Source organism: Gekko japonicus, unplaced genomic scaffold, assembly GCF_001447785.1.
Source record: "Gekko japonicus isolate JY-2015 unplaced genomic scaffold, Gekko_japonicus_V1.1 scaffold119, whole genome shotgun sequence".
Lineage (NCBI taxonomy): Eukaryota > Metazoa > Chordata > Lepidosauria > Squamata > Gekkonidae > Gekko > Gekko japonicus.
The window spans coordinates 1,229,411-1,241,790 of NW_015163606.1; the positions used below are offsets into that span (position 1 = coordinate 1,229,411).

At 41.1% G+C, this 12,380-nt stretch overlaps 1 protein-coding gene across 1 annotated transcript in view; it reads left to right on the forward strand.

Annotated features, from left to right (window-relative positions):
* ZFPM2 (zinc finger protein, FOG family member 2) overlaps positions 1-12,380 on the forward strand; it is a 420,346-nt gene that overhangs the window by 35,981 nt on the left and 371,985 nt on the right. The window lies entirely within an intron of this gene.

Here is a 12,380-nt window from a genome sequence, read left to right on the forward strand (position 1 = left end):
GAAAAAGGTGTGTGTGTTAAGCAGAGCATGTTCCCCAGCACAAGTTTTTACTGTCATTTTTACTGTACTTCTTAGTATTTAAATTAAATTTAAATGAGCTAAAGCTCATAAATTGTGACAACATTCCTGTGATGTAGATTGGGCAGGGACATATTAACTTGTGCTTCAGGCTGTCCAATGAGGTTCATAGCTAGGGAATTAAAACTGGCTCTCCTGTATCCATGTTCATCATGCTAGTCATTTCTTCACAGTGGCCATTTCCAATTTTTGATATGTTTCTAATCTCTGAGGTCCAAATTAAATATGACTTCGGCTGAGTGGTGAAGTATAGATCACACATTCAGTCTTGGGATCTTACATAGACTACAAACCACAGGTTTGGTCCCTGGCATCTCAGCTACTAGGACTGGGAAAGAACTCTGCTTGCAGCCATGGAGAAGTCAGTATAGACACAGTACTGGCCCTACAGGGTCTGTATGAGATGTGGACTGGCCCTACAGGGTCTGTATGGGACACTCCAGCCAGCTGGGCTAGGATTAAACACAGCTGGGCCAGAGGTGGCACAGTGGGGGCACCCAGGCCCTCAGCCCATTGATTTAAAATGGGCCTAAATGGAGGGAGGGTGGAAGTGCTGAAGAGGAGTGCAGAGGGCTACTGGAGAATGGGTGTGCAGAGGAAGGGCGTAGAAGGCTGCAAGGGGATACAGCAAAAGGAGAAAAGGCCAGATGTGGGAAGGGAGAGAGCAAGCCTGGGGAGGATACCCCAACCCTGCTGATAGTTATATCAGTTCACAAAAGAAGATAATAAGAGGGGATGCCAGTATAATAGAGGCAGGCAGTGGAGGATCCATGGAGGTGCACAACATCTGTAAAGAGGAAAAAAGAAGAAATAAAAACAACATGTAATAAGCAAGGGCCAAGGAGGAACCCCAGAGGGAAACCTGATAGCCGAATCTGAGGCCCTGATACTCTAAGGGTGACAGTTGGTCTGGACCTGTGATCTGGTATCTATTCTATTTCATATTTATCTTGCTGTCCTTCTAAGGAGTTCAGAGCAAAGAACTTGATGCTCCCTTCTTCCATTTTATCCTACCAACCAACCTGTATGGTAGGTAAGGCTGAGAGAAAGTGGTCCGAGGTTATCCAGTGAGTCTGGGTTATGTTTTACTTGACAGAGCAATTAGTAGTCATTTGGCAAACCCTCTGGCCGTTCAGTCAGTATCAGTGGTCCCAGTGGAGAATACCATATCGTAGGTAGGATATGTGTGGTTATATGACAACCACAGTTCACATGATGCTAAGCAATATGGCCTGCAGGAAGGGTGAGTCAAAACTGGCTGTTGCAGTCTAGTGCAACACTTAAGACTAGACCAGCAGCCGCACCCTCCAATCAGTGTAGATAGTTCATGTTCCCAAATGCTGAATGCATCTTTCCTGTCTAATGCAGCATCATTTTATGTGCATGAGAAAATTTCTATCAAGATAGGCAAGTTGCATGGAAAACCCTGTTCTTTATTATGGTTGCACATGTGGAACTGGGGCAGATATTTTTCCTATATATCCTGGGTTGTAAGAAAAAGAAACACTGGTTTACTTATTTGTTTCTTTACTCAACAAGCTTCCTCTCTCTTTCATAAGAAAAACCTGGTTCAGGGATTTGCTTGTTTATTGCTGATTTAAGGGTAAAAGCAGTGTTTTCTTTTGGCCAGGAGACTAAACACCTATTATCGAGTTTCAAACTCTGAGCTTACATTTAGCAGCATGTTGAGTTTAACAAATGGATATGGCAGCCAATGATGTTTTCAAGGACTTTTCTTATCAGTTTTTCATTTGATATAAATCATTTAACACACCCTGGTCATTGACTTCAGAGTTAAGAGAGAAACCTGTGGACTACAATCAATAAAGCGTAAGAGGTTTGTGTTTAGGCAGAAATGTAAGCTAATATTTTTTCTCACAAACGGTATAAACAGTGCAAATGCAACATGACAGAACTGGGAAAGATGGCAGTTTCATCGGCATGAATAAGAATGATCTAGACAGCCATTAGCTGTGAATATGCAGAATTTGTTTTTTGGAGCAAAATAGCATAAAGAATTTTGATATCCTTATGTAAGGATCTCCCTAATTATCATCATAACTGTTTCTTGAATAATGATGACTGCATTTGGAAACAATAATATCACAGAATAACTGTTTCTAAAAATGGAGGCTGTTCTCTTCACAAGACTGGAGAGCCCAGAAGTCTTTCTGGGAATAATTTATAATGCAATGACAACATTTTTCATTAAAAAAGCCTCTTATATTTCAATCACATTTTCATCCGTGCTTGACTTTGCAAATTACAGTATTCTGTGTACGAAGGGGAGAAGAACTCCAGCTGTAATTTTCTGAAACCAGCAGGTGGAAAATATAGTGCAAACAAAAATTAAGATACAGTATATCTGATTGTTGTGATGTCATTTATATTGTTGTTAATGATATACAAAAATATGCCTATATTCTGCACAAAGCACTGCAGTGTTATGTAAAAACAAGATTTGGCACTTAAAAGGTATTGCAGTATAGAGAATGATTCCCTTAGCTTTCGCAGAGTGTTTAAGAATACTTTTCCCTTTTTTGCTATAATTAAAATATATGGAGTACATTCCATTTCTTCAAGATATCTTTGTTATGTTAGATGTTTCATATGTGTGTGTAATTTAACCATCTGGTAGAACTATATACATTTGAAGGGCAGGGGTAGTTAACTCCCAGTATGTGTGCTCAATCAAACCATTTGGCTTGGCACACAAGGCATGCTTACTGGTCAAGTATTTATTTTATTAACAAGTAAGTAAGCAAGCAGAGTTTCTAAATGCTGGGAGTGCTGATGGAGCTGGTGGCAAGGAACAAGGCAAAAGTCATGGCTTATGCCCATGATCACCTCCAGACATGTGGCACTGCCAGCCAGGTCTGATGCTAGTCCCTGTGGAACTCATAGTGCCCCTAGGCTCAGTGTGCTCCCAGTGTGTCTGACCAAGTATGACACTCATCTTTCCCTCCCCACTTTTATTTTCTAGTATTCAAAAATCATCATCTGCAGGTGTTGCCTTTTTTGGGCACTTGGGCTGAAAGGTTGCCTAGCTCTGTTGTAGAGCATTATGGAACCAATTTCCTCAAATGGCCCTCAAGTGAGCACAGGTAGTCCATAGAAAGCATGAGTCTGCCTTACACTGACTCAGAACATTATCCCACCTAATTCAGCATTGACTGACAATAGTTCTCTTGAGTCTCAGGCTGGGTTCTTTCCAAGGGTTGCTGCCTGAGTCTTTTATATGGAAATTCCAGGATGAACAGGATTTTACTTGACTTGCACAGTTTGTTCTTGAGAGTATTAAATGAAAAACAATTGGGCCAATTCACCAAGCTGCATTACCAGAAACAAGTTGGAGCACTCATGACTGCACTGTGTCACACTAAAGCCTAGTGACATGATGAGATACTGCCACATACTTTCCTAGCATCTGTATGCCCACAAAGAGTAAGGAACAGAAAGAGAAAAGTGAGGAGATTGCATGAATAGAGGGGTGCTGCATAGCAGGCCGCAGGAAATGGGCTCAGAATACAGTCATCTATCACAAAATATTCTGGACTGAAAATCAACTACTATGATTAAGGTTGCAATTCTAGGCACATTTGGAAGTAAATTCCATTCACTAATGGGCCTTATTTAGACTAAACATGGATGTGATTTGCATAGTCACTATATCCAGGCCTTTTTTGTGATGCAGGCTGTGGAAGCTCAGTAGTTCAGTAGTTCAGCAGTTTGAGACCCGGGTGCCGCAAGACGGACTGAGCTCCCGTCTCTAGTTCCAGCTCCTGCCAACCTAGCAGTTCAAAAGCAAGAAATTGCAAGTAGATAAATAGGTGGGAAGGTAACAGCGTTCCGTGCGCCGTGGTGTTTAGTCATGCCGGCCACATGACCACGGAAACGTCTTCAGACAGCGCTGGCTCTTCGGCTTTGAAATGGAGATGAGCACCGCAACCCTAGAGTCGGATTCGACTGGCTTTCGAGCAAGGGAACCTTTACCTTTATTCACCTGTACTGAGTACTAGCACCTTTTTTTGAGGCTTTCCTAAGTCCTGATCCCTGTGTGCCAGCCTGCCCCAATCAGGCAGAGAAAAGAGAGAGTGGACCCTCAGGACAAGCTAGTGGGGATCTACTTTAGAGTCCAGTGGCACCTTTAAGACCAACAAAGGGAGCTGCAGAAGGAGGGAGGAGCTGGTGGAAATTAACGTCACCTTATATATAAGTACTGGCATTCCTTCCTTCCTTCTTTCCTAATAGGAAGGTGGCAGGCCACTAGATGACAACCTAGTGGGAATGTCTGTGTATTTGGGGGCTTCCAGGTATGGAGGAAAATATAACTGTAAATTAACCAAAGGGTGTCCGTGTGAAAAATTCCCTGAGGTTGGATTCAAACTGGCAATGTCCACCAGTTTCCCTTTCTTGCTGCAGACCCTCCTGTTGTTCCTCATGGTCCACTATTCTGGAGGAGCATTTTGTGGAGATTAGTGGACTGCAGTTGAGGGATGAGACAGAAATATTGTGCTTTAAGGATAGAAAATTTAGTCTGAATCCAACCTCGGATGAGGACTGAGAATGTTCCAGAAGGCATGGAATGCTGAGAACAGCTGAGATTGAAAGGAAAGATGAAAGAGAAGAATTCATGCAGCTTAAGTGAGAGTGCAGAGAATCTTGGAAGAGGAGATTTTGAGTGGTGGCGTAAGATTTCTAAATTGTTTATCCCCTCTGTAAGATTTCTCATGGGACCACAATTTGTTTATCTTGAACGACCCAGCGTTCTTTGCAGTAGGATTTTCTGTCAGACTTGGGAAAAAAGCTTAATGAAGAAAAAATATAAAACAGAATGATTCCTCCCATTAATATTTTGTTGCAAATTTAGAAATGATGTTTGTTTTTCTCATGTGTCAATTATGAAGTGTGCTGTTTTGGTGAAATGTGTACTGTTAATATTTTTTGATGCTGTTGGTACATGAGTGTCTTGTCCCCTGGGTTTTGAAATGCTTGTTTTAATGTATTTCCTGCAATACCATCTCACTTTTTATAAATTACTTTTTTATTTGGTGCTATAAACAAGTTTGGGCAGAAGCAGGCAAACTGTTTAGTGTATGTTGGAAGGACTACTTAAGAAGCAGACACTGAGAAACAGGAATTATTTTTTTTATTTTTTTTAATATAACCAGTCTTGAGAAGACTTAGAGATTATAGTCCTGATTTTGTTTCCTTTTTGATTGGGGAAATGTGGCAGATACGGGATCTTGGAAAATGCTATTTGATGTAAATTAACAAAAATCCATGAAACATAGTTAACCATAGATATAGTCTGACAGTAAGAAGAATATTGTGAAGAAGCAGAGGAAATCATAGGAAGGCTGTGTGTTACTCTGACGGTGAATCGGTATTATCTCAGCTATCAGATAATGCAGTTATCATTAATTTTCACATTTGCATTTCAATCTTGGGAAGGAAATGACTCTTGCTGGATGAAGATAAGAGCTCTGTACCACTATAATGAACCATCATTTTATCCCGATGCTTTGTATCCATATGAAAATGAGGCAGGGTGGTAGTGTGCTGTGTGAGTGGTTGTGTGTGTGTGTATGTCTGTCTGTATGTGTATATGCGTGTGCAGGGGTAGGTCATAGAAACATTATAACAAAGTGTCAAAATTACTACAGACTTCAGAGCCTTTGTAAAACAGGAGGCAGTCTAAATGCATCTTTTTCAGTGATGCCGGATTAAAAGAAGGCTAGGGTCTCCTGTTGTAGGATAAACGGGAAGAAGAAAAGGCAGAGAGGAAATACACTGAATCATAATTCAGTTTCCATCACTCACCATGAAGTATTTGTAGACCTGGAAGATAGCAATCAAGCTAATACCCCTCTGCAGATTAATGAAAGAGTCAGGCTACTTCACACATGACATGAAGTTTTAGGGCAGCTAGAAACCAAACCTCTTCCCTCACCTGTTATCAGGGTAAACAAAACTTGTGTGGATAAGTTACTGGTTCCTCACCGAGGATAATTTTTCCCTACCTTTCTGTATTTACAAAATATTTTGTCATAGATTTGCTCCTTTGAAGCATGAGCTAGGATCTAAATATCTGTTTTAGGCTTGTTGCACACTGAGTAGATTTTTTTTTCTTTTTGAAGGCCTGAGGTGCATCCCATGGTATATGACAGATTACCCTGGAAATTCAAAAATTGTTTGGTGGGCTGTCTAGGTAGGCTGTTGTTTATGAAATGCCCTCTTGAGTGTGTGGGCTTTGTGGTATGGTTCTTTAGATTCACGCCATGCCTTTGAATGGTCATGGCTGCTGGTTAATAATTATTGGATGGATTTTTAGTGCCTAATCAGTATCTCATTTGATTATCTTCTTACAACCTAACAGATGCAGAAGTAGTTTCTCAGTACAGTAGACCTTGGCATGTGTAGCCTTCCAGTCATGAATACACATGAAGATAGGAATCTGCCATATACTGAATTAGACCATTAGTCTGTAGGCTCTCGCCTTTTCTTGCTTATGCCTTCCTTCCTTCCCTCCTTCTGGCAGCCTCTTCCCAGGAAAACTGTGGCCCAGTTGTGTGGTGCCATCTGAGCTGTTCCCATTTATGCTGAGGGAAACCTGCCAGGACTTCAAGGGACAACCTCACTCACTTTCTCCTGCATTTCCTTTCCACACTATTTCCACTTTCCCCATTCTCTCATATCCTCACCTTTCCTTTTACCTCATATTCTCACCATTTTCTGCTTCTTAATCTCCTTCACACCCGTCCACCAATTTACCTTTTATCTATCACCCATCTTATTTATTTATATTTATATCCTGCCTTTCGCCACAGTGGGGACCCAGTGCAGCTTATATTATTCTCCTCTCTTTCATTTTATCCTCACAAAAATCCTGTGTGGTAGGTTAGGCTGAGAATGTGTAATTGACCTATGATACACCCAGTTTGGTGTAGTGGTTAAGTGCGAGGACTCTAATCTGGGAGAACCGGGTTTGATTCCCCACTCCTCCACTTGCACCTGCTGGATGACCTTGGCCAAGCCATAGTTCTGATAAGAGCTGTCCTTGAAAAAGAGTAGTTTCTGTCAGAGCTCTCTCAGCCCCACCTACCTCACAGGGTGTCTGTTGTGGGGAGGGGAAGGTAAGGAGTTTGTAAGCCGCTCTGAGACTCCTTTGGGTAGTGAAGGGCGGGGTATAAATCCAATCTCTTCTTCTTCTAGTGAGTTTCCAAAGCAGAATAAGGATTTGAGGTCCCAGTCTAAAACTCTAACCACTATACTGCACTGGCTTACATGGGCAGGCTGCTGTTGAACAGCAGCAAGCAGCCAGGCCTGGGTGAACATGTAGTTCGGATGGTATCAAGTTACACAGTGGTTGCAGCCCTAATTAGTCCTCCATCAAAGTCCAAAACAGCCCTGAAAAGGTCCCTCCCTCCACCTTTTACTGACAGAAACCAAGCCCAGAATGACTGGCCAACTGTTGTGGTTCCCTAGCAACAGCCACTGATGGCATCTGTTTGTTAAAGCTTCAAGCACTGCTATTATTTTCGGTTTGTTGCTTTTTTAAAAAAACCAACCCAATTATTTATTTATTTGTTCAGATTTCAGGTTTTTCTGCAAAACCTGAGGCATTTTTTTCCGCTTTGTCAACGGATCTGTCTTTTCACCACTTCAATCTCTGGATTTAAGTATCCTCAGAGAGGGCAACTTTTTGGTATTAGAATATATAACATTGTAAAGCTCTTCTATATTTCCTTCAGTTCCCTTATTACGGTATATAAAACTGTGTTTGACCCCCTCATTGGCTTACTCTTGCTTTTTTGTCAAAAGGAGATTGTCTTAAAATGTTAATTACTTGATTCTGGAATTCTGGAATGATTGGTGACGTACATGCTCATGCCACTGGTGTTTGCTGTTTTGGTGGTATCATGAAAAAGACTTCTAAAGGAGATATTTTGCTTTCTTATCAATAAGGGTGTGTGTAAATATTTATTTTAGAGGAATCTGTATATATCAAATACCTTTCCTTCCCTGGAAGCCTGGCCATTATTTCCATCCTGAGTAGCTACTCCGCTTGTCCCTTCTCACCTTGTAGCAACAAGTATGTGAGTTTGAAGCCTGTTCATTGTGCATTGCAGATTATTCAGGTACAAGACAAAAATCCAGGTCCCTCAGTTGAAGAAAAAAAAACCCTACTATGAGAACACAACGTTAAAAAAATATATCAGTCACCTGTATTTTGAAGCCACATAAAACTGATAAAACTGGTAAAAAGCCTGGACAGGCACCTAGGATATGAGAGTTCTCCATTGCCCTGGTTTGATCGTAGAGAGGCAAAAAGATATAATAGTTCCCAGGAAGATCTGCTGCAAAATTCCACTTCTGGGGGTGTAGAGAGCACCTCTATGCACACAAATGCTTTGCTGCTGTTGCCATCTGCTGTGCAAGTCTTAGGAGACTAGCATGGGATGAAGTCACAGTGCAGTATGTCTGGATACAAAGAATGAGGACACTGCATTCCCTGTGCTTAGCCTCCCCTCCTGCCCCCAAGTGTAAATAAATAGTCACAGTCTGTCGTGGTTAGTTTGCTGGCTCATCAGGCTCATAAATATAAGTGTGGCAATACAATGTAAGTGCGGAAGCACACGGAACAAGCTGTCAGGGGGAAAAAAGCCGATTTTTGGACATGGTACATAATATAGTGAAGACATTTAGAAGTTCAACTTCCTGTAGGCTGTACAGTGAAGGACTTAGAGTTTGAAATTCTATTGGGAATCAACAGACATCTGCATTACAATACACTGTTTCTTGTAGTTTCATGCACCAAGGGACCCACAGAATCTGGCAGGAAGCTTTGCACTTTTCAGCTGTCTCCACTGTATTTTGGTCATAAAGGCAATCACATACTCTGGTAATTGCATAGGACTAGGAAACAATGTCAGCTTCTGGAAGCAGATGGGTTGAGAATCAAAAGGGGCATGTAATTGGTCCACAACCATTTTGCTCTTTGTTGTGTTTTTCTCATTAATTCTGCCAAGATTATTCCTGCATAGCAACAATTTTTTCTTGATTCGTTGAAGGACGGGGGTGTTAATATACTGAACAAGTATGCCCAACATGGAGTCATTTATGAGGAAAACTATACTCCAACAAGTTTATGCAAACAAAGAGTGAGCTTCGAGAATATCAATTCTTTCTAAAATGAAGTAGTATTTTAGCTGATGTTTTTACACAACCTTTAAAAATTTATTTTAAGTGAGATTTCTTATTTAATTTGGTTTTTCTCCTTTGTCTGGTCATATCAGAGGGGATGGAGTAGACAAACTAGTGACTGCAATAGGATGTTTTGCTGCTTTTTTCAGTATAGCTGTCAACATATCTTACATTACTGTAGCATATAACTTATTAGAGGCAGTAGATGTCCCAATAAATGTGTGCACATCGCATGTTATGTTGGGAGCTGCTGACTGTTTTTCTGTGTGTGTGGGGGGAAGCTCTTCTACTTGTGTGAAAAACTGAGCATGAGATATAGATGCTTAATATTTTCACAATTCTGAATTTCTGGAGGGGGAAGAACTTGGTCAGTTTGCACATGTCCGTCAATCTAAATAGACTTAATACCCTTCATTATGGTGGAAAGTGCTGTCAAGTCACAGCTGACTTATGGTGACCGCATGGAGTTGGCAAGGCAAGAGACATTCAGAGATGGTTTGCCATTGCCTTCCTCGGCGTCACAAGCCTGGTATTCCTTGGAGGTCTCCCATCCAAATAATTGCCATGGCCAACACACTTCATCATACATAACTGTTTTGTGTCCACTGTTGTAGCTGTTACCAACCTGAATTTTAATTACAACTATCGAGCTGGTGCTATATATTTCAGCCTCTGGCAACAATCCATTACAACACCTGTAACACCATCCAGACATCTGATTACTTACCTTTCTCTGCATGTACACCTGGTCCATTTCATATTCTGTACTCTTCAAGTCCTTTGCATCTCCCTTCCCCCTGTTCGCCCAGTCCTATGTTTTAAACTGCTTGTTCCCATGTTGCTGGCTATGGGTCATTTCTCCTGCCCTGAACTCCCACTTGATCCCCTCCCTTGCCACACTCCGTCTTTAATAACTCCATACATGTTCTTAGTTGTGCTTCCTTTTGCATCTTTACATGTTTCCTGCAGTCCCTTTAGTTACCCCACTTTTAATTTGAGCCTCTTCCATTTCCTTCTGATCTTTTTTCCTTGTATTACTCTTTTCATTTTCTACCCTTTGACCCCCTAGCCAACATTCCAGTCACTTTCAAGTCCCAGAACATGATGGCTCTGAGATCTCTTCTGTTTTTAGTATTCAAATCAGTGTTTAATTTCCCACTTCATTGGCCAGAAAATAAATGCTAGTGTCATCCAAAAGGAAAAATGATTATTGTATTTCTGTGAAGGATAGTTTAAACATTACAATGATTAGGGGAAAGCAGACATGGGACTTTGTGTTTCGTTTCCCCTTCTTCTTCTATAATCTCAGAAGTAGGACTCATGAACTTCCTACACAGTGATAAGAAGCTAGTCCAGTACCTGCTGGGAGAAAGGTGGAAAAACAATTCCCAGATAAATATAACTTGGGAAGACCTTATTTTGGATGCTACAGCAGAAGGAAATAAGCTGTCTTTGATTCTGTTTTTCCTATTTCTTTGTAGCATTTGAAGAAGTTCAGTGGGTAAATTCAAATAATCAGTGTGTCAAGTGCCTCATGTTTCAATTGAAATTTCCACTTCAGGTTGTACTAGGAGATGAGAGAGTTTTGAGGTTTAACATAATGGCTGGTCCTTGTTTATTGTCTTTGTTTTAAGTGTCTGATTTTAGGCCCTTTCTTGTTAAGTGAGATTGGTAAAATGTATGTTTTATGGACAATTGTGATTATTCTAGGGGAAGGTTGCAATTGACACTTTCCAATTCCTTTTCTAAAGAAAGGACTAAAATATTTTCTGATAGAATATAGATTATTTATTGAACTTGTCTTTACCTGGATTCTCTTCTGGCTCATATTATTAGTATTTCATCAAATGCTAAAAACAACAAAAATCAACAGAAATGTTGGATGCTAATCTTTGGGTGCGGTCACACCCACGAGATAAACCGGGGGGGGAGCAAGGCTATTCCCCCCCAGAGGAATTTGACCTGCAGTTGTGCGATCACAGTTCTTTGAAGCTGTGCGGGTAGCGCGCCACTGTGTGATCAGACACAACCGAGGGTGATTTGGGTTTGGGTTTTTTTGGCCGTTTGTTTCCGATTTGCTTAAACGGGAATCGATGAATTGCATCTCAGCACTGTGGGCTCCCTATGGAGTGTGCAATGATGCACATACTGAGAAGGGGGGGGGACAATGGCACAGAGTTGGGATGGCCTGATCAGACCATCCCGATGCCATAAGAGTGCGCTAGAGCAATCAGACAGGGGAAAGTCCAGTTGTGGCCCGTAGCAACCTGTTTACTACTGGACTTTTCCCAGTGTCTTTTTACTCCGCTTCTGCGGTGGACCAAAATGGGTTGCCAATGGGTGCGGGCACTTCCCAGATGTTTATGTCTGATCATGCCCAACATTCGCACCTATGGCGCAGCTAATTGTACGTGTGATCGCCACCCTTCCAGTCTTTTATTGCCCATTTCCAGTTTTGCCTAAATAAAGATGGACATTTCTTGGAGTGCCTTCCTACTTCTTCCTACTTTACACATGATCAGTGATGTTAGAATTAACACAAGCAGTAAGTTTTTAGTGGTATGCTCGCCCCCCCCCCCCATATCAACTTTTTGCCTGAACAGTATCAGAAACAGAAATGTGACTGTGTTTATGTTGAAGTGCAGACCATGTAAAATTTCTCTTTTTAGAAAAAGATGTTTGGGTGGCTAGCTATGCCTTGGCATGTTTACTCTGATTTTTGCTTCATATTCAAAATCCAGTTAATAATAATTGGGCAAAGTGAGTCATACTCTTTTCCAGCATCTAAACCTAAGACTGAAGTTGTGCCATTGTTTCTCCAGAGCGTAGATGTATCATATCATTTATCTAAAGAGTGAGCTGATGCATATTGTAAAAGAAAAATGCTGACTTAGTAAGTAAAGCTGCAGCCATTCATTAATTAGTAGTCATAATTACAATTACATGGCAAAATTAATTTATCATGAAATAATTCTATCAGTTTTCCTATTTGGAGAAATGGATTTTTTTTTTTAGCAACACATATAGCTGCAGGCTGATATTCAAGTGAGGCCAAAGTGATTGAAAGGCCACTTGCAAGATTTGGGGCTTCAAGA